Below are 22,412 nucleotides of genomic sequence, written 5' to 3' on the forward strand. Positions count from 1 at the left end.
AAAATTAGTTAAATTATTTCTTCATATCAAGTGACAAATTTCCTTATGAATCGTACATTTATACCACTAGGAAAATATTGGTCTGGCTGTTAGCTCTCACATATAACTTTCACCAATTAGTGGCAGCCATGTGTTTAATGAATCTTTAAGCTCTGAATTAAGGACCAACAGTGTGGGAAATACTCAGTAGGGCAAGAATGCTGTGGACAAAAGAGTCTGCTAATTTTTGAATCTAGAGTAAAAAGAAAATTACTGGATTTAATGAGTGTGTCAAGCAGCATCTGTGGAGGCAGAGAGATAGTCAGCACTTTAAACTGAGAGTGTGCATCTGTGCTTATTCATCAATAATCCCTTTAACCCCCCCCCCACCACCCCGCCGACTGTGCTCGACCCACTGGGTTCACCCGAAGTTATTTTTTACTCTAGAGTTCCGTCTCTGAATCTTTCCATTCGTATCTCTTCTGCTGAGATGTTCTTAAACTCTACCTTAGATTTAACTTTTGGTTACCTTTATCTTACAACTAGGTACCTAGAATCACTTTATGTATATAAGATAATCTTACATGTTCATACTCACTGTGTCATTTTCATAGTGTTCTTAATGCTTACTGTGTTTTTTATGCTGCATTGGATCTAGAGTAACAATCATTTTGTTCTCCTTTACACTTGTGTACTGATGAATGACAATAAACAATTTTGAACCTTGAATCTTGAATGAATTTTTAAATTTTTTGTCGGGATATGATCATCACTGGAAAAGCTAGTACTTAAATGCCATCAAGATGATTGCTGCCCCATGAACTACAGCAGTCTTTCTGATGAAGGTGCTCACATGCTGCTGATGTGGAGCAAGATTCTGTATTTAGACCCAATAACAATGAAGGGCCATCTATTCCAAGTTGAAATCATATGTGATTTGAAGGGTAACCTGTGGGAAGTTGTGTTCTCACGTGCCTGCTGCCCTTGTCCTTCTAGGTAATTGTTTTATTATTGTCATGTACTGCGATACAGTGAAAAGCTTTATCTGCATGCTATCCAAAGTTCAAAGTAAATTTATTATCCAGATATGTAGATGTCACCATATATTACCCTGAGATTAATTTTCTTACAAGCATTCACAGTAGATTAAAATAAACACAAATGAATCAATCAAAAACTACTCACAACGGACAACAAACAGCTAATGTGCTAAAGATGATGAATTGTGCAAAAACAAAATAATAATAAGTAAATAGAAAGATAAATAAACACATAAGGAGGTTAAATAAACAGATAGAGAGATAGGTGAATGAATGAATTAATAATAGTGAGAACATGAGTTGTATAGCCCTTGAAAGTGTGTCCACGGGTTGTAGAATCAGTTCAGAGTTGGGGTGAGTGGAGTTACCCATTTAAGTTAAGGTCCTGATAGTTGTGGGGTAATAACAGGTCCTGAACCTGTTAGCATGGGCCCTAAGGCTCCTGTACTTCCTTCCTGATGGTAGTAGTGTGAAGAAAGCATGACCTGGATGGTGGTGGTTCTTGAGGATGGATGCTTTCCTGGGACAGTGCTCCTTGCAAATGTGCTCAGTGGTGGGGGACATGGTGATGCACTTGACTATATCCTTCACTCTTCCATTCATTGTGATGCACTTGGCTATATCCGTTTAGGGCAGCTGCTTAATTCCGTGCACTATGTCAAGACAGCAGAAAAGGAAAAAAAGCAATAACAGAATGCAGAATAAAATGTTATGGTTACAGAGAAAGTGTTGTGCAGGTGCAGCAAGTGCTCCTGCTTTTACCTATAATTTCAGCTAAATGCCCGTCAAACTAAGGAAAGCTATATTTTTAATTAATCAGAGGTCTTCACTATCATGTTTATAGCACATTATCAATTTCTACAAAATCTATTTGATTGCCTGAAAATAACTTGAATGACACATTTGGATGATAACCTTCACTTACAAATGTACTGCTGTTGGATAATTCAGCAGACCTTGGGAATGGAGCAACATGGTTAGATAAACCCTTAATATACAGGCATATTAAATGCTTTAAAATAAATACATAACCTGACAAATTATATCTTTTCAGCATTACATCGTTATGTCCCAAGGACACTACTCCGATAAAATTAAAGCCATTTATTCACATTTTCCATAGGGAAATAAAAGAATCCTCGGATTAATACTGTACTGTCAAATTAGAACGGCATAAATGGAAAGAGAGATTGTGACTAAAAGACCTGTTTTTTTTCCCCTCTCTCTCGTATATGTTCCAAAGCCTTTCTGCTTTTGAGAGAAAAAAGCAATCAAGCCATTCTCCTGCCTGGGCTGCTGTTTGAGGAGAAGAAGGAGGCATATCCTATATCTCACTGATCTATTTGTCTTATTTAAAAGTGCCTGAAGGTTTTCTCAAACACCAAGCTGTTTTAGCCTGTGGTGATTCCTACAACATTGTACAAATAAACATGCCTTCAGAGATGATGGCTCATCTACTCTCAATGGTGAGCTACTACTCTTTGTCTTTCAGGAAATGTTTCCACATTTTCTATTTCCAGATCCAACTTGAATTCAGACTGTTTATCGTGGCATAAACCATCAGCAGGTGATGAACCAAGAATAGTGAAAGACCCACAATATATTTCCATGTTATTTGATAGAAGTGTAAAAAATGATAAGAGGTATTGCTAGGGTGGACAGATAGTGCTTTTCTCCCAGAGTGGAAATGGCTAGTATGAGAGGGTATAATTTTAAGGTGATTGGAGGAAAGTTTAAGGGGGAATGACAGAGGTAGGTTGTTACATCGAGAGTGGTGAGTGCATGGAATGCTTTGCCAGTGTGGATGACAGAGACAACTACATTAGGGACATTTAAAAGACTCTTAGGTAGGCACATTGAGCAATGAAAAATGGATGGGAAGCATTAGATTGATCTTGAATTAGACCTTAAGACATAGGAGCAGAATTAGGCCATTTGGTCCATTGAGTCTGGGGTGCCATTTCATCATGGCTAATCCATGTTCCCTCTGAGTATCAATCTCCTGCCTTCTCCCTGTATTCCTTCATGCCCTGACTAATCAAAATCTATCAACCTTTACCTTAAATATACCCAATGACTTGGCCCTCACAGCCACCCGTGGCAACAAATTCCACAGATTTACCACTCTCTGACTAAAGAAATTCCTACTCATCTCCATTCTAAAATGATGCTTCTCTCTTCTGAGGCTGTGTCCTCTGGTCTTAGACTCACCCACCGTAGGAGATATTTTCTTGTCAATTTGTCAAGGCCTTTCAACTTTCAATATGTTTCAACGAGGTCACCCTTCATTCTTCTGAATTCCAGTGAGTAAAGGTTAAATTGTGGACACATTGTGGACCAAAGGGCCTATGTTCTATACTAAATAGGAGTTATGTTAAATAAAGTTACATTAACTTTACTCTTCGGCCCCCAGGCTGTAAACAAATGATGAACATATGCAAGATCCTCAGGAGGCTTGACAAGGTAGATGTTGAGATGTCCAAGTGATGGCTTATCTGTTCTCAATGGCAAGCTGCAACTCTTCCGGTGTCAACCCAAAATGTTAAATTTCAATTTTTCCCCATAGGTGTTGCCTGACCTATTAAGTTCCTCCTGGAAACACGAGGAAATCTGCAGATGCTGGAATTTCAAACAACACACATAAAAATTGCTGGTGAAAGCAGCAGGCCAGGCAGCATCTATAGGAAGAGTTATAGTCGACATTTTGGGCCGAGACCCTTCGTCAGGACTAACTGAAAGAAGAGATAGTAAGCGATTTGAAAGTGAGAAGGGGAGGGGGAGATTTGTGTTGCCCCAGATTCCTGCATTTGCAGTCTCCTGTGTCTCTAAGTGTTGAGACCTTTCCATCAGAGAGAGAGTCATCAACAAGGAGACATAGCCGCAAAATAAATTGTTGACCTTTATCATCTGTGGTGTGTGGATGAGTGGTGGATCTCTGGAATGTCCACATTATTCGGTATATTCAAGGCAGAGGATGATAAACATTTGAAATATTGAGGGTGATGAGGAACTGCCACAGAAGAGGAGATGAGGCCAGCATGGATCGGTCATCATCATTTTGACAGTAGGACAGGCTTGAGGGTCTGAGTGGCCTAATCCTGCTCCTATTTTTGTGTGTTCTTGAATTCTTACAGGCAAGTTCTGATGCAACCCACTGAGCCCACCAGACACCCCACAGCTTTTACTCTATCCCCTCTTCCAACCTTTAATTCTGCCTTCTGTCTTCTTCCATTCCCGTCCTGATGAGGGGTCTTGACGTTATACGTCAACTGTTTATTTACCTCCATAGATGCTGCCTGACTTGCTGACCTCCCCCAGCATTTTATGTGTTGTTCAAGGTTTCTAGAATCTGCAGTGTCTCTTGTGAATACACCTACCAATTTCTACCTATGTAGTAAAAACAGAAAATGCTGGAAAAACTCAGTTCATCAGGTAGCATCTGTGCAAAGAGAAACAGAGTCAATCTTTCAGTAGAACTTTTTTTAATGTTTCAGGTCAAAGACCCTTTGAGCTCTTGGTACGAATTTTCTGCTTTTATTTCAGATTTCCAGATCATTGTCTTTTTTTTTGCATCAGTCTCATGGAATCTTAATGGTGCAGACACAGCTATAGTTCTGACTTTAGCCTCTATTCCAAGACATTAGTGGCTGATCTGCTATTTTCAACTCTCTGTAAATGTAAGATATTGTACAAAACTCTACTTACCCTGTTCAACGTTGCATTGACCCCCTTCCGTCCATGTCCTGTTCTCACTAACCTACTCTGACTCCTGGTTAACCTGAATTTTAAAATATCCACACTTGCTTTCAACTTGCTTTGTATCCGTTCCCTATGGGTGACTCCAAGCTTCTGATATCTCTGATCTACTGAAATGATGGCCTCTGGATTTAAAGGTTCTGAAATTTGCAAGTGATCCTTCAGTTTCCCAGGCTTCAAGTTCTCCAAACTCCTCCACAGATCCTTCTGCCTCCCCGTCACTTTGTTCTCTCTTCAAATGAAGCTTCTGCCAAACTTTTCACTATTTTTTTTGTTTCTCCTTGTAAACCTTAGCACCAAATTCATGGTGGTGCTAGTGTACAAGGAGAAACAAGGAGATGGTGCATGAGGAAGTCAATGTTTCAGGTCAATAATCTTTTAGTAAATTTTTTTAATGTTTTAGGTGAAAGAGTCTTCAACCTCTTGGTAAGACATTTTTCTGTTTTTATTTCAGATTTCCAGCATGTGCAGGTTGCTTTTTTTGCATCAGTTTCAAGGAATCTTATATGCTGTGGAGATAACTGCAGTTCCTTCTGTAGCTTCTGTGACTTTTGGATACTTAGACCAACTAACTCCATCTTGGATGCAGGAATATTGCTGCTGGGACTGCTGGGCATAAAATCCCTCACCAGAGCACCAGTTAACACAACTCTCCTTCTCTTAAAGAATTTCTAGTCTGCTGAACATCTTTTGCTTTTATTTCAGATATAACCTATCTACAGAGCAACAGTTTTGCATTGATTTTTTAATATACATAGGTCAGTTACTTCTTACTGTACTGGAGAATAATAGAAAATAAACATAGCTGCTGTAATCTCTACAAATTATTTTAATTAAAAGAAGGCAAGGCTTAATGCAAAATAATCTCACAAAATAACTTTGATTATTTGCATTTAAAGGAGTTTTGCTCATTCTGTGCCCTTATTAGTAAGTATTTATATGTATGAGAGGTTTCTTAGTCTTTCCATTTATGTATTTTAATAGAAGCTTGTCACACTTCAAATCTGCAGAGTAAAAACTTCGGAATCAGGCATGTTTGTGCTAATTTAAGTAGTAACCAAAGCATTTAGAGATGCTAGACTTTGCCATCACAATTCTCTTTAGATGTTGTAATGGAGAGATGCAGTTTTGACAGAACTCAAATGGTTCTGAAAATAAAAAGAACTACTGATGCAGTTTGAAAGTTCTTTGACTCTGATAAATTGCTAAATTGGTTTATTATTGTAAAACATACTGAGTACAATGAAAATGTTATTTTGCATGACATCCATACAGGTCATTTCATCACATCAGTGCATCCAGTTCATACAAGAGAAAGCAATAAAAGAATGCACTGTTACAGCAAAATACACAAAATGCTGGAGAAAGAGATAAAGGGCTGGAGCAGAGTGAATCTGATAGGAGAGGACGGAAGGCCATTGAATAAACGGAAGGGAGAGGAGCACCAGAAGGAGGTGATGAGCAGGTAAGGAGATCAGATGAGAGAAGTAAATAGGAATGGTGAAGTGGGGTGGGGGGGGGTGGTGGAATTACCAGAAGTTTGAGAAATTGATGTCCATGTCATCAGGTTGGAGGATACCCAGACAAAACCAACCTGAGTATGGCCTCATTGCAGCAGCAGAGGAGGTCATGGACTAAGGACATCTAATGCCTCGATGAGGCCACAGTCAGGTTTGGAGGAGCAACAGCTTATATTCCATTTGGGTAGCCTCCAACCTGATGGCATGAGCATTGATTTCTTGAAGTTGCAGTAATGCCTTCCACCGTCACCATTTCCCTCTCTCATCTTATCTCCTTACCTACCCATTAGTTCCTTCAGTTGCTCCTCTCCCTTCCCTTTCTTCCAAGGCCCTCTGTCCTCTCCTATCAGATTCCCTCTTCTCTAGCCCTTAATCTCTTTCACCAATCGACTTCCCAGCTCTTCACTTCACCCCTCCCTCTTCCCCCTCCCAGCTTCATCTACCTTGTATTTCTTCCTCCTCTACCCCCACTTTCTTACTCTGACTTCTCATCTTTTTTCTCCAGTCCTGATGAAGGGTCTCAGCCCAAAACGTCGACTGTTTACGCTTTTCCATTTATGCTGCCTGGCCTGCTGATTTCTTCCAGCATTTGAGAATGTTGTTTGGATTTCCAGCCTTCTGTAGATTTTCTCTAGTTCATGCAATGTTGCAGTCGGAGAGAGAACGTAGTGCAGGTAGACAATAAGGTGTAAGGCCATAATAAGGTCAACAGTCCATCTCATCATACAAAAGGTTCATAAAAGGTCCATTCTATAGTCTTATAATAGTGGGATAGTTGGCTTTCTGCAGGTTCCCTTTCTGACCTGATCCTGCCTGACCTGCTGCTAATTGTTTCCAATTTTAGTTGGTGGTTGATGGATACTGACTCCATAACACATAGCAATCAATCCATAAGCATCCCATTAAATTCTAAGATTAATCTGGATAGATTGTAGTAATAGTATTAATCAATTTTTGACCATACCCTTTGCACACTATTCTCTGTACAGTTCTCATAGAGATGTTTTCCTGTTAATTCAAATAATGTTATCAATATCATCACAAAATATGAAATTGTCTTTCTGAGCTAGTAAGGGTTCTGCAGTGAATAGATGCTAGAATTGGGATGTTATGATAATTAGCTCCTTGCTCAGGGTTTTGAGTTTTGACCTGATATTGGCTTGTAGCAGCAGTTCGTACTATCTACAGATGAACTGAGATTCCTTGGATGATACCTTCCAAACCCACAGCCTCTACCAGGTAGAAGGACAAGAGTGACAAATTGCAAGGGACTACCACCAGAGAAGTTCAGAATTGCCTTCCAAGTCTCACTCAGTCCTAACCTGGAGATATATTAGCAGCAGACCAATCAATCTGAAGAGACAGTGGGCTTTGCACAGGTCGGGGAGAAGAGCTTAAAAAAAAGGAGCGTTTCGCGGGTCTCGCCGCATTAGCGGTGGACCAATTGACTCGAAGAGAGAGGGAGCTTCGCACAAGTTGTGGAGAAGTGCGCTGACGCAGTAGCGCATCATTGCGCAAGGAAGCTGAGAAAGCGCCAAAATAAAAGAGAGGCACTGCCTAGTGGAGAGGTCGTCGGAGTAGTCTAAGTCAGAGTAGCAGGCTTTGGCTCTTCGGGGCTTCGGCGAGAATGGACCTAGGAGAGATAGGTTACTCCCCCCCCCCGACAAGAATAGTGGAAATGATTGCGAGGCCTGTTTTCTATTCTGGGTGTCAGATGTGGGATGTCCCTGATGGCCACATCTGCACCAGGTGCATTGAGCTGCAGCTTCTTAGAGACCGAGTTAGGGAACTGGAGCTGCAGCTCGATGACCTTTGGATTGTTAGGGAGATTGAGGACGTGATAGACAGGAGCTACAGGCAGGTGGTCACCCCGGGGTCACAGGAGACAGATAAGTGGGTGACTAACAGGAGAGGGAAGAGAGGGCATCAGGTAGTAGATGGCACCCCTGTGGTTGTCCCCCTTAATAATAAGTACTCCATTTTGAGTGTTGTTGGTGGGGGGCGGGGAACCTACCTGGGGGAAACAACAGTGGCCGTGCCTCTGGCACTGAGTCTGGCCCTGTGGCTCAGAAGGGTCTGGAATAGAGGAGGATGGCAGTGGTAATAGGGGACTCTATAGTTAGGGAGACAGATAGGGGATTCTGTGGGCGCAAAAAAGAAAAAGGGATGGTATTTTGCCTTCCAGGTGCCAAGGTTTGTGATGTTTCTGAGCGCAATTACAATATTCTGAAATGGGAGGATGAGCAGTCAGAGATTGTGATAAATATGCGTACCAACGACATAGGTAGAAAAAGGGTGGAGGTTCTGAAAGCAGAATACAAGGAGATAGGAAGTAAGCTGAGAAGCAGGACCTCAAAGATAGTAATCTCTAGATTGCTGCCTGTGCCAAGAGTCAGAGTGTATAGGAATAGAATGAGGTGGAAGATAAATGCATGGCTGATGGATTGGAGCAGGGACAGGGATTCTGATTTTTGGATCATTGGAACTTCTCCTGGGGCAGGTGTGACCTGTACAAAAAGGATAGGTTGCACTTGAATCTGAGGGGGACCAATATCCTGGCGGAGAGGTTTGCTAATGCTACTGGGGAGGGTTTAAACTAGATTTTCAGTAGGGTGGGAACTGAAGTGAAGAGGCAGAGGATGGGGAGGTTGGAGAACAAGTAGAGACAGCTTTTAGGGAGTTTGTGAGGAAGGATAGGCATATATTAGAGCAAAGATGCACTCAGCCTGATGGTTTGAGATGTGTCTATTTTGATGCAAGGAGTATCATAAACAAGGGGGATGAACTTAGAGCATAGATCAATACATGAAACTATGACATTGTGGTCATTACAGAGACCTGGACGTCTCAGGGGCAGGAATGGCTGCTGAGTGCGCCAGGCTTTAGATGTTTCAAAAAGAAAAGAGAGGGAGGCAAAAGAGGTGGGGTGTGGCACTGCTAATCAGGGATAGTGTCACAGCTGCAGAAAAGTAGGAAGTCATGGAGGGATGGTCTACTGAGTCAGTGTGGGTGGAACTCAGAAATAGGTGTTACGTACCCCGTAACTGGGTTGCCAAACCAGCAGAAATGGATCACTCAGTTGGAGTCTGGATTACTAGAACTAAGAAAGTTTTATTAAAGAAACAAGCAACACAGTACTCTAATTAAAAGGATAATGAATGCAACAGTTCAGCAATGATAAACATACATGTACACAGAATTAAGATAACAGGATCAATCAAGCTCTATCGTCGTCTAGAGGTAAATGACCAAATTTCAAAGTGACACAAAAGTTCAGTCCAATTTAGTTCAGTTCGCAGTAATCGTTGCCATGGCGATGGACAACATGGGGGGAGGGAGAGAGAGAGAGAGAGAGAACGGGAACAACTGATCATTCAGACACGGCTTCCACTCACAGACCGGCGATATTGCTCACACGCAGCTTTCGAGCGGGTCCTTTGTGATGTCACCTGAGGTCACCGACTGTGACCCCTCCTCCAGATGCGGTCGATCCTCTGCAGTGAACCCGGCACCCAAGCGAGGGTGGACACACACCGGGTTCCCGTTGATCGTACCTTTCCACCCTGTGCGTTTAAGGTCCGATACTTCCCACCGACTCGTGAGAGGCGCACCGCTTCCAGGGTCTCGTTACCTCGGGTGTCGTGTGTGTCTGCCTTAGCGAACCTGTCCCTTTTTATCCCCCTGCTGTGGTATCGCCTGTTCATCACTTCAAACAGTTCAGGGTTCAAAGGGGGAGCCGCTCCAGACAGCTCTCTCTCCCGTCCCTTCATTACACATCTCCAGATCGCCTGTCCATCACTTCAAACAGTTCAGGGTTCAAAGGGGGAGCCGCTCCAGACAGCTCTCTCTCCCGTCCCTTCATTACACATCTCCAGATGCTGCTTCATTGTCCCTTATCTCTCCTTCCCCTGAGGACAGGTGGCAGACCAACTGCTGATCTCACAAGACAGCTAACACCTATGTGTATTCTCGTCACATGTTCCTTTATATGTGTTATTAATAATCCCTTAGACCAGGCTCCAACTTAGCAAACTTCATAGTGGCCAAAAACACTGATGAATTGCGATCAATGTAACCTCTCATTTGGTTTTGTCCCGGACCACAATAACAAGGGTCGTCCCATTCCGACTTAGTTTTCTCTCGCAAGGGCTTAGTAGGACGGGGAGGGGTAGTGACCGCAGAGTTATTGCAAAACTTCCTACAGTACCCCACCATCTCCAAGAGCCTTCTGAGGGCCCTCTTGTCTGTCGGGGTTGGGAGGTCAGCGATAGCCTGCACTGTAGCTTGCATCGCTGCCAGCTGCCCCTGTGTCACCACAATTCCCAGGTAAGTGACCTTCGTGTGGCCGAACTCATATTTTTCAAGGTTCACTATCAAGCTGGCTTCAGACAGCCGTATTAAATTGCCAATACACACCTCTGTGTTCGTCAGCCCTTTAGTCACTGAATTACTCATTCTATATGGCTGTTGCTTACTATGCTGACCTATTGTAACAAGCACCACCCAATGTCCCAGTTCTTTGCATCGCCTCGGGACAATCAAACACATGGGTGCGAGTCGTTTAATTACTTCTCCTAAAGAGTCGCTTTGTTCAGGGATTAAGGGAGAGACCTTATCAGCAGACCGGGCCAAAACAATAGCCTTCTCCCATCTGGTCGATACCATACTCATCTTTTCAAAATGGTTTTTTTCTCTTATCGGAGGGACCCTAGCTTCATTGATTTCCGTGCTAACACCGACTAGGTTTGTTAGCATATCAAAAGCCTGTGACCGTCTCAGTTCGCGTCGGTCATAATCAATAACATTCTTCCCCCTGGGCAGCCGGTAAACCTCTTTCATGGTTCCACCAACTGTTCCCTCCAGTACCGCAAAATGTCCACCAGGGGGGTACCACGTGGGCCAAGTTAAAAACCTCATCCCCATAACTCTTTTGCACCACCCCCCCCATTCCTCATCTGCGGGCACGGTACTTGGTCTCCCTTGCTTCCTTAGCACTTCCTCCTCCACACAATCGCCTACTAGTTCCCTTGTCAAGTCTGTGTCAGAGAGAGCTGTCTCTGCCAAAACCATCAGCCGCTTGTCTCGCTCCTGCGTCTGCACAAATTCTTTCCTGGCTACTGCTATGTCTGTCCCAGCTCCCTCACTACCTCTTGTCTCACTACACTCCTTCTTTTCATTTTCTACCCCTGTCTCGTACAAGACTGGCAGAAACGTCTCAGCTAAATTCACTACTGCGGTCCCGTGATGAACCCGTGAGTCCATGAGCGGGGCCTCAATGCTGGCAGGCTGACCTGTCAATCTCACGACTGGGAACACGATTCCCCCGGCGACGTCATTACCGAGCAAGACTTCCACGCCTTTCATCGGTAATTCGGACCTCACCCCGATCGTGACTAGTCCAGAGACCAGGTTGCTTTGTAAGTTTATCTGGTGCAAAGGGACTGACTCTGTCCCTTCCCCAATACCTTCGACCTTGACCTCCCCAGTCTGGGTCTCTGAGCTAAACTCTAATACACTCTTCAGTACTAGTGTCTGACACGCTCCCGTGTCTCTCCAGATCCGCACTGGAACTGGTTTTAACCCCTCCTTCACTGACACCAATCCGGCCGAGATAAACCTCTCGCGCCCTTCCTGAACTTTGGCAGACCTGTCCTTCCCTAGCGGTTCGTTTACCAGCTCGATACAGCCAGTCAAAATCGCTGTCTTTCCTTTTCCTGTCTCCTTCTTTGGGGCAAAGCACCTGGACGCAAAGTGTCCGACTTTCCCGCAATTATAACAGACGACCCCAGGAGACTTCCTGCCAGACTGCTCTCGGTCTACCTTATCCTTCTCGCTAGTCCCCGGCTTACTTTCTGACTTTTCCGGCGGACTCTCCCCGCCGACCTGACTACCCTTCTGGTAGCCTTTACTCGGGGCAAACTTCATTTTATGCGTCAACGCATACTCATCCGCTAACTTAGCAGTTGCGGCTAACGTGGCTGCCTCTTTCTCATCTAGGTAGGGTCTCAGACCCTCAGGGACACAACCTTTAAACTGCTCAATCAGGATCAGCTGCAGCAGTCTGTCACAATCCCCCTCTACCCCCTTCGAGGCGCACCAACGCTCACAATATGTCTGCATCTCACGGGCAAACTCTAAATACGTGCGGTCCCACTGCTCGCATTCCGGAACCTCTGCCAGTATGCCTCCGGGACCAACTCATAAATCCTGAGGATGGCCTCTTTCACCACCTCATACCTCTGGGCATCTCCCGCGGACAAAGCTGAGTAAGCTTCTTGGGCTTTCCCTTTCAGTACACTTTGAAGCAAAACAACCCACTTATCCCTCGGCCAGTCCTGACATAGCTACTTTCTCGAAATGGAGAAAGTACCGATCCACGTCGGTATTGTCAAATGGGGGAACCAGCCTAACCTCCTGGGTCACCCGGAACCCTCCACCTTGGTTCGGCACGAGCCCCTGCTCGGCCCTTATCTTTAACTTCTCCAGCTCAAATTCCCTTTCCCTCTGCCTCTCTCTCTCTTCTCACTCCCATTGCCTCTCTTTCTCTTCTCTCTCCAACTGTCGTACCCGGAACTCGTGCTCGAGTCTCAGTTTTTCAAGCTGTACCTGTACCGCGTCTCCAGCAGGTTTTTCAATAGACACCACCTCCAGCTCGCCTTGGGGAAACACACCTTTAGATACATAGTGCTCTACGATAGCTCTGTGTATCTCCTCTCTCCTCATTGTCGACTTCCCCTTAGCAAGATTCAACTGTTTGGCCACAGCTACCAATTCCGATTTCCTGGCATCCTCTAATGCCTCCAAGGTCGGTGCCTTTATAAATTCCTCAGCCTCCAGTTCTGCTGTTTGTCTTTTCTTTCTTTCGGGAATTTTAACCCAATCAATTTACTCCGTCCCAAATTTAGCGTTCAAAATCCCGAACGAGCCCCCACTTATGTTACGTATCCCGTAACGGGGTTGCCAAACCAGCAGAAATGGATCACTCAGTTGGAGTCTGGATTACTAGAACTAAGAAAGTTTTATTAAAGAAACAAGCAACACAGTACTCTAATTAAAAGGATAATGAATGCAACAGTTCAGCAATGATAAACATACATGTACACAGAATTAAGATAACAGGATCAATCAAGCTCTATCGTTGTCTAGGGGTAAATGACCAGTTTCAAAATGACGCAAAGTTCAGTTCAGTTCGCAGTAATCGTTGCCGTGGTGATGGATAGTGGGGGGGGAAGGAGAGAGAGAGCAAAACAAATGAATATTCAAAACGGCTTCCACACACAGACCTTCACAGTCAGCTTTCGTGCGAGCCCTTTGTGATATCATCTGAGGTCACCAACCGTGACCCCTCCGTTTCCAGATACGAATCGTTTCCCTGCGGTGAACCTGGCGCCCAGGCAAGGTTGGACACACACCAGGTTCCCGCCGATCGTGCCTTTCCACCCTGTGCGTTTATGGCTTGATCCCGCGATCAGCCGCCCAAAAGCTTCCCACCGACTTGTGAGAGGCGCACCGCTTCCAGGGTCTCGTTACCTCGGGTGTCGTGTGTGTGCCTTAGCGAACCTGTCCCTTTTTATCCCCTTGCTGGGGTATCGCCTGTTCATAACTTCAAACAGTTCAGGGTTCAAAGGGGGAGCCGCTCTAGACAGCTCTCCTTCCCCTTCATTACACATCTCCAAATGCTGCTCCAATTGTTTTCCTTATCTCTTTCTCTCTCCTGAAGACAGGTGGCAGACCAACTGCTGATCACACAGGACAGCTAACATCTTATCTATGTGTATTCTTGTCACATAGGAAAGTGGCAATAACTCTACTGGGTGTTTTTTATAGACCCACCAATAGTAATAGGGATACCGAGAAGCAGATAGTGAGGCAGATTCTGGAATGGAGCAATAATAATAGCATTGTTGTGATGGGAGATTTTAACTTTCCTAATATTGATTGGCATCTCCTTAGTGCAAGGGGTTTAGATGAGGTGGAGTTTGTTAGGTGGGTTCAAGAAAGTTTCCTGGCACAATATGTAGATAAGCCAACTAAAGGAACACTCACAACATGCTGGAGGAACTCAGCAAGTCGGGCAGCATCCGTGGGCTGCCTGACCTGCTGAGTTCATCCAGCGTGTTGTGAGTGTTGCTTTGATCCCAGCATCTGCAGATTATCTTGTGTTTACGTGTAGCCAACTAGAGGAGAGGCTGTGCTTGATTTGGTATTGGGAAATGAATCTGGTCAGGTGTCAGATCTCTCGGTGGGTGAGCATTTTGGAGGTAGTAACTCTATCTCCTTCACCATAGTGCTGGAGAGGAATAGGGCAGGCAATTTGGGAAAACATTTAATTAGAGAAGAGGAAAATATGATGCTATTAGGCAGGAACTTGGGAGCATAAATTGGGAGCAGATGTCCTCTAGGAAATGCACAGCTGAAATGTGGCAAATATTCAGGGAACGTTTGCATGAAGTTCTGCATAGGTTGTGTTCCACTGAGGCAGGGAAAGGATGGTAGGGTTAAAGAACCATGGTATACAAAGGATGTAGAAAATCTAGTTAAGAAAAGAAAAGCTTATGAAAGGTTCAAGAACCTAGTTACAGTTAGAGCTCTAGAAAATTACAAGGTTGCTAGGAAGGAGCTTAAGAATGGAATTAGCAGAGCCAGAAGGGGCCATGAGAAGGCCTTGGTGAGCAGAATTAAGGAAAACCCCAAGGCATTCTATAAGTATGTGAAGAGCAAGTGGATAAGCCATGTGAGAATAGGACCAGTCAGGTGCAATAGTGGAAACGTGTGCATGGTGTCAGAGGAGGTACTTAATGAATATTTTGCTTCAGTGTTCACTGGGGGAAAAGACCTTGGCAATTGTGGGGATGACTTACATACAGCAGACTGAAATACTTGCATATAGACATTAAGAAAGAGGATGTGCTGGAGCTTTTGAAAAGCATTAAGTTACATTAGTCAAAGGGACCGGATGAGATATATCCCAGGCTTCTGTGAGAAGTGAGGGAGGAGATTGCTGAGCCTCTTGTGATGAACTTTGTATCATCAATAGGCCTCTTGTGATGAACTTTGTATCATCAATAGGGATGGGAGAAGTACCGGAGGATTGGAGTGTTGCAAATGTTGTTCCCTTGTTCTAGAAAGGGAGTAGAGATAACCCAGGAAATTATAAACCGGTGAGTCTTCAGTGTTGGGCAAGTTGTTGGAGAAGATCCTAAGAGGCAGGATTTATGAGCATTTGGAGAATCTGATTAGTGATAGTCAACATTGTTTTGTCAAGGGCAGGTCTTGCCTTATAAGCTGATTGAATTCTTTAAGGATGTAACAAAACACATTGATGAAGGTAGAGCAGTGGATGTAGTGTATATGAATTTCAGTAAGACATTTGATAAGCTTCCCCATGCAAGGCTCCTTCAGAAAGTAAGGAGGCATGGGATCCAAGGAGACCTTGCTTTGTGGATCCAGAATTGGCTTGCCCACAGAAGGCCAAGGGTGGTTGTGGATGGTTCATATTCGACATGGTGGTCGGTGATCAGTGGTGTTCTGCAGGGATCTGTTCTGGGACTCTTCCTCTTTGTGATTTTTATAACTGAGCTGTAGAAGGTACAAAGTAGAAGGGTGAGTTAGTCCTGACGAAGGGTCTCGGCCTGAAACGTCGACTGCACCTCTTCCTAGAGATGCTGCCTGGCCTGCTGCGTTCACCAGCAACTTTTATGTGTGTTGCTTGTATTTCCAGCATCTGCAGAATTCCTGTTGTTTGAGTTAGTAAGTTTTTTTTAGATTATGAGGACATGCAGTCCTCTTTTATTGTCATTTAGTAAAGCATGCATTAAGAAATGATACAATATTCCTCCGGTGTGATATCACAGAAACACAGGACAGACCAGGACTGAAAAACTAACAAAAACCACATAAGTATAACATATAGTTACAACAGTGCAACAATACCATAACTTGATGAAGAACAGGCCATGGGCACAGTAAAAAAGTTCAAAGTCTCTCCAAAGTCCCACATCTCATGCAGACAGGAGAAGGAAGAAAACTCTCCCTGCCATGCCCGACTACAGTCCGACTCTGAGTCGTCCAAAAACTTCAAGCCTCTGATCAGCCCTCTGACACCGAGTACCAAGCACCATCTCTGCCAAACGCTTTGACCCCAGCCTCGATCGCTAGCAGCAGGCAAAGCTGGGGATTCTGGGGCCTTCCCTCCGGAGATTCTCAATTGCACAGTAGCAGCGGCAGCAAACCGGGCATTTCAGAAGTTTGCTGATGACACAAAGGTTGGGGGTGTTGTGGATAGTCTGGAGGGATGTCAGAGGTAACAGCAGGACTTCGGTTAGATGCAGAACTGGGCTGAGAAGTGGCAGATGGACTTCAACCCAGTGAAGTGGTTCATTTTGGTAAGTCAAATTTGAAGACAGAACATAATATTAATGGTAAGTCTCTTGGCGGTGTGGAGGGTCTGAGAGATCTTGGGGTCCGTGTCCATAGGACTCTTAAACCTGCTGCACAGATTGACAGTTTTGCTAAGTAGGCATATGGCTTTTTGGCATTCAACAACCATGGGATTGAGTTCAAGAGCCATGAGGTAATGTTACAGCTATACGAGACATTGGTCAGACCCCACTTGGAGTACTGTGTTCAGTTTTCACTCACTCACTCCCTGAGAAAGTGAGCCTGGCATGCAGCTGCTCTTCTTATGCCTGCTCACTCTTCCATCACCGCTGTTCCTGAGACCCTTTCCCACACATTTTGATTTCAGACTTGGATATGAACTGTGAGTGAAACTATGCTGTAACCTCAGGAGAACCCAGATGCTAAATGGGAATATAAAAGATTCTGCAAATGATGGAAATCTGGAGCAATACACAAACTGCAGGAGAAACTCAGCATGTCAGGCAGCATCAATGGAGGGAGATGGACAGTTGATGTTTTAGCTTGAGTCCCTTCAACAGGACTGGAAAGAAAGAGGGAGATGGCCAGTATAAAGTGGCAGGGGGAAGGGGTGAAGCAAGATCTGGCAGAATCTGATAGGTGGATCCAGATGAGGGGGTGTAATAGACAGCTGAGGGAGGTAGGGAATAGTGGGAAGAAACTGGGAGGTGATAGATGGAAGAAGATGGAATATGATGGGAGCAGACAGTAGACCATTGAATAAAGGAAACGAGGTGAGGAAGGGAACTGCAGGGATGAATATGTGGGTATTGGCCAGTTTTAAAGGACAGGGGAGGGAAAAGAGATGGGGTGATTGTGTGGTAGGATAAGGGTAAACAAAGGAAGGGACTGAGGGAAGTGGTTACCAGAAGGTGGAGAAATTGCTGTTCATGCTGTCAGGTGGGAGACTACCAAGACAGAAGATGTGGTGCTGTCCCTTTAATCTTCATTTGGTCTCAAATTAGCAGTAGAGGAGGCCATGGACAGATATGGGAATGGGAACTGGAATTAAAAGGGCACTGGATGATCATGGGTGGTATAGTGGATGGGGCAAAGGTGTGTGTTTGTCTGTCCTCCTTTATGCTAAATATCTTATTGCAATTCGTGAATATAGACAGAAATAGAATAAATCAAACTGTGGAGAATAAAGACATCAGTAACTCAGTAAGCCAATTATTTGGTATTTAATAAGTTTATCAAAAATATTGTCTGTCATGAACAATTTATAAAACAAAAAGCTTTCAGATTCTAAAGAGTTTATATAATGATGGAAATTTGCCTTCTGCACTATGTATTATAAGTGAGATATGGTGATGAAAGTTTAGTAACCTCTTTTGCTGAATTTCTACAATTGGTCTCAAAGGAATTAAATTTTGGAAGTAGACTTCAAAATGCTTCTTTGTCGCTGCCCTGTACATTTGCGTATGCAAAATACAACTCATTTCTAGCTCACATCTACTGATTGAACAAAAATATGCTTGAATATTGGGCAATAAATTTCCTAAAATAGAAGAACATTGGTTGTGTTTGTAAATATTCTGAGATGCTTGTTAGCAATGACCCAGAGCATAGGGAGGTTATTCCATAACTGAGTGCGAAGCTAGTTAAGCCACAGCTGGGCAACTATATACTGCTTCTTTCACCACATTCTAGGAATGGTGTAATTGGACACTGGGAGCATGGAGGAGAAATACAAGCATGTTGCGAGGATGGGAAAATTATAACAATGAAGGAAGACTAGAAAGTCTGATATAGATTCCTTGGAGCATGAGTGGCTGAGGGGAAACTTAACTGAGCTTTGTATAACTGTAAGATGAAGTATAAAGGGCCTGCGTGGGAGAGCTGTCCGAAATCCAGACAATACATATTCGTAGGGTCTCAAGAGATGCTGTTTGACCCTTCGAGTTCCTCCAGCATTTTGTATGTTTCTCCTGTTTCTCTCTCTCTCTCTCGACAGGTGCTGCCTGCTCTGCTGAACATTTCCAGCATTGACTGTTTATTTCTAGCTCTGTTTTTGTCATTGTGATTTCCATCACTATTCCCAAATGAAGAAAATGTCATCACTCAGCTTCACGCAAATAAGCTGCCATCAAATCGCGATGTCCTTCACAACACATTGGAGCCTTTTGTCCTAAGTGACTTCACACCTCAGTTGAAGTGCATTGGAGTGAGTGATGGTGCATACAGACACTGTACCTCAAGGGCAATGTTCGGCCTTCATCACTGTGAAAACACAGCTCACTCACAGTCGGTATGTCAGAGCTAACTACCATTACCAGCAATAACCTTAAGGTACAGGCTCCCAATATTTCTCTGGAAATGAAATAGCTTTAAAATAGATTTCATCTGAAATAATAAATGCCTGGAAATTGTGAAAGAGCTGTGACTTTTGTCAGTGAAGACATTTATAAATTGCTGTAATGGCTTGCAACAGTGTCACAAACCCTCAATAGAGTTATGGCTTATGCTGCAGCCAATCTTTCAATGTTTCAGCATTTGTGTTGTTTTGTACTTTTTCAGTTTAACTCAGACTCTTGTAATCTGGAGCACCTCAGCAAACTCATGAGTACTGAAATGACAGTAATATTACAAGTATTTTGCCACAGAACTCATTGCATTGTAATTGCAGTTGGACTAACTACATATCTTACATTCATTAGCATATCCTCACTGACAAGGAATCTTGTTAAAAGCCGAACAAAGGTTCCATCCACTTAACGTGTTGAAGGTATAAACATAGAACAGTAGAGCCCAAGGCCAGGTATTTTCTGCAAATGAGACAAAAGTTAAAGTCCTGTGAACATCTGGGCCAACAGTAGCTGTCTATGGCATGCTGGAGTTCAAAATCTATATCTGAAATCCCGTCTGTAATGTATGGATCTATTTCTTTTAGAGCAATGACTCCCCTTAGCACTACATATGGACTGTTGCCTATACATGCACACTGATTGATTTCTCTCTCTCTCTCTCTCTCTCTCTCTCTCTCCCTCCCTCCCTCCCTCATTGCAATGTGAAAACACAAGTTAAAGCCATCTCCTGCATGTGTGATTTTATTTAATGGGTATGCAGTTGAAAAGACACAACAAATTAGCGACGAGTATGAACCCAAACCTCAGATAATCTCACCAACTGCACCCACAGTCACAGGATGATTATGGGACGAGACATTGAGAGAAAAGAGCTAAACAGAACGGATAAAAAGCCATTATGGATGCCAACAAAGGGGTATGTGAGTAATTGCAAGAAATATACAACTAACAAAGGTAAGGTGAAAATAACATGACGATGGCTTTAGTTGAGAAAATTTATGAACTCAGTAGTGTTAATGAAGACTGGGAGTTGAACTGTATTGTAGTGCGAACAACATGGAGGAGCAAAAGAAAGCTCCCACACTTCTTAACTTAATCGGTGCTAGAGTGTAGTCTCTTATCGAACTCAGTAACTCCTGAAAAGCCAGAAGAAAGACATTCAACGAAATACTAGCAATTTTACAAAAACACTTGAACCCTAAACTGCTGGTAATAGCTAAGAGATTTACATTTTACAAAAGGAACCAAAGGATGAAAGCATTTCCAAACACATTACAGAACTGCGCAAACTTTCCCAGTACTGTGACTTTAGAGATGGACTTTCTGATGCGTTGAGGGACAGGCTTGTATGTAGCATGCAAAGTAAGAGCACTCAAAAGCGGCTACTGCCAGAAGAGACATAATCTTAGAACGGGCATCGACCATTGCAACGTCATTAGAAAATGCAGCAAAGGATGCAGCAGAACTACAGAAAAGGTTTTTAGAATGTGAAATGCACAAAATGTCCCTGAATGGTGTAAAAAGCCAAAGATGTTATCAATGTGGCAAATCCTCCCATGATGCAAATGACTGTTGTTTCAAAGAAAAAGTCTGCAGCAAGTGTCACAGACAAGATCACTTAAGTGAGAATGTGCAAGGCAGATAAAAAAAAACAACCAAGTGAAAGCTCTCAAATACAGAACTAAGCAAATGCATAAAGTTACCAAATGTAAAACAGAATCAGACAACATAGAGTCTGACAAAGCTCGACTGTCATTCCTAGAACTGCATAGTATAACTGAAGCAGATCACAAAATTATCTGGATCTCAATAAACGAATCAGGTGTAAAACTAAAATAGAGCTTGATACAGGGTCAGCTTTGTCCATAATTCCAGAGGCTGACTACAACAGGCTGTTTCCTATGATACCATTAAAAAAGACCTCAGTGATGCTAAAGACTTACACTGGCAAAAAAGTGTCTTCCAAAGGCAACTGAAAGTAAATGTGATATATAGAAGCCCAGCACAACAGTCAGAGCTTTATGTATTGAAAAGTGGAGGGCAGCATTGCTTGGACGTGAAAGGTTGAAAAAAATCCAACTAGACTGGCACTCAGTGTGACATCAACAGTCAACTGCAGTCCAAATGATAGCACTAACCAGGGACTGTCACCACTGCTCAAGCTAATGAGAAGGTGTTTGAGAAGGGTATTGGTAAACTCAAAGGCATGAAGACCAGAATTGAATTGAATGAACCTGCAACACCAAGATTCCATAAAACATATCCTGTGCCTTACGCGCTGAACTGAACTTCAGAGCTTAGAGGTGTCTGGAATTCTCTCCAAGGTTGAGTGGAGTGATTGGCCACACCCACTGCCCTGGTGATTAAGAAAGAGAAGGCCAGAGCCGTTCGCATATGTGGGGATTTCAAAGTGAGCATCAACCCAGTGCTGTGTACTGTGCAGTATCCCCTGCCACAAATAGAAAATATTTTGGGGTCTTTAGCAGGCAGGAGAAGTTTTCAAAGATTGACTTGTCACCAGCCCATCTGCAATTAGAGATTGAGGAGACAAGCAGGTAAGTTCCTCACAGTCAACACTCACAAGGGATCGTTCCAGTATAATCATCTCATTTTGGCATCAAATCAGCTACAGCAATTTAGCAAAGAGCAATGGACCAAGTACTCCAAGATATCCCAGGAACATGTTACTTTGATGATATCATCATGACTGGCAAGAATGATGAAGAGCATCTCCAGAACCTTGGTAAAGTGCTTACCAGGCTGAGTGAGTATGGTCTGCATGCTAAGAGAGAGAAATGTGAGTTTTTCAAGAATAAAATCTCGTATTGTGGACACGTCATTGAGAAGCATGGTTTACATAAGCCACAAGAGAAGATTGAAGCACTGCTACAGGCACCTAAACCAGAAAATGTGTCACAACTAAGGTCCTACTTGGACCTTGTAAACTACTACCACCAGTTTCTCCCAAACATTGCAACAGTGCTGCACCCAGTGAATACACTGTTAGAGACAGGAGCAAAGTGGGAATGATCAGAAAGATGTGAAAGAGCATTCAAGGAAACAAAGAGACTAATAGCCTCAGGTGAACTGATCATCCATTGGGACCTATCGCTGCCCATCACACTGGTGTCCTCTTATGGCATTAGAGCCATTTTGTCACACATTATGAAAGATGGATTGCGTTTGCTTCAAGATCACTGTGGGCGGTTCGACCAAAAGGCCCCAAGTTTAGTGTGGGGAATAAAGAAGTTCAACCATGACCTCTATAGACAAAAATTCATGCTAGTGGCAGATCACGAGCCCCTTGTGTCCATTTTCAATTCCAGGAAGGGAATTCCAGTGATGACCGCTACCCGGTTAGAACATTGGACATTGTTTCTAGCAGTCCA

At 43.5% G+C, this 22,412-nt stretch overlaps 1 long non-coding RNA gene across 1 annotated transcript in view; it reads right to left on the minus strand.

Moving 5' to 3' along the window:
• LOC134346192 (uncharacterized) overlaps positions 1–22,412 on the minus strand; it is a 210,204-nt gene that overhangs the window by 50,449 nt on the left and 137,343 nt on the right. The window lies entirely within an intron of this gene.

This window comes from Mobula hypostoma, chromosome 5 (genome assembly GCF_963921235.1).
Source record: "Mobula hypostoma chromosome 5, sMobHyp1.1, whole genome shotgun sequence".
Taxonomy (NCBI): Eukaryota; Metazoa; Chordata; class Chondrichthyes; order Myliobatiformes; family Myliobatidae; genus Mobula; species Mobula hypostoma.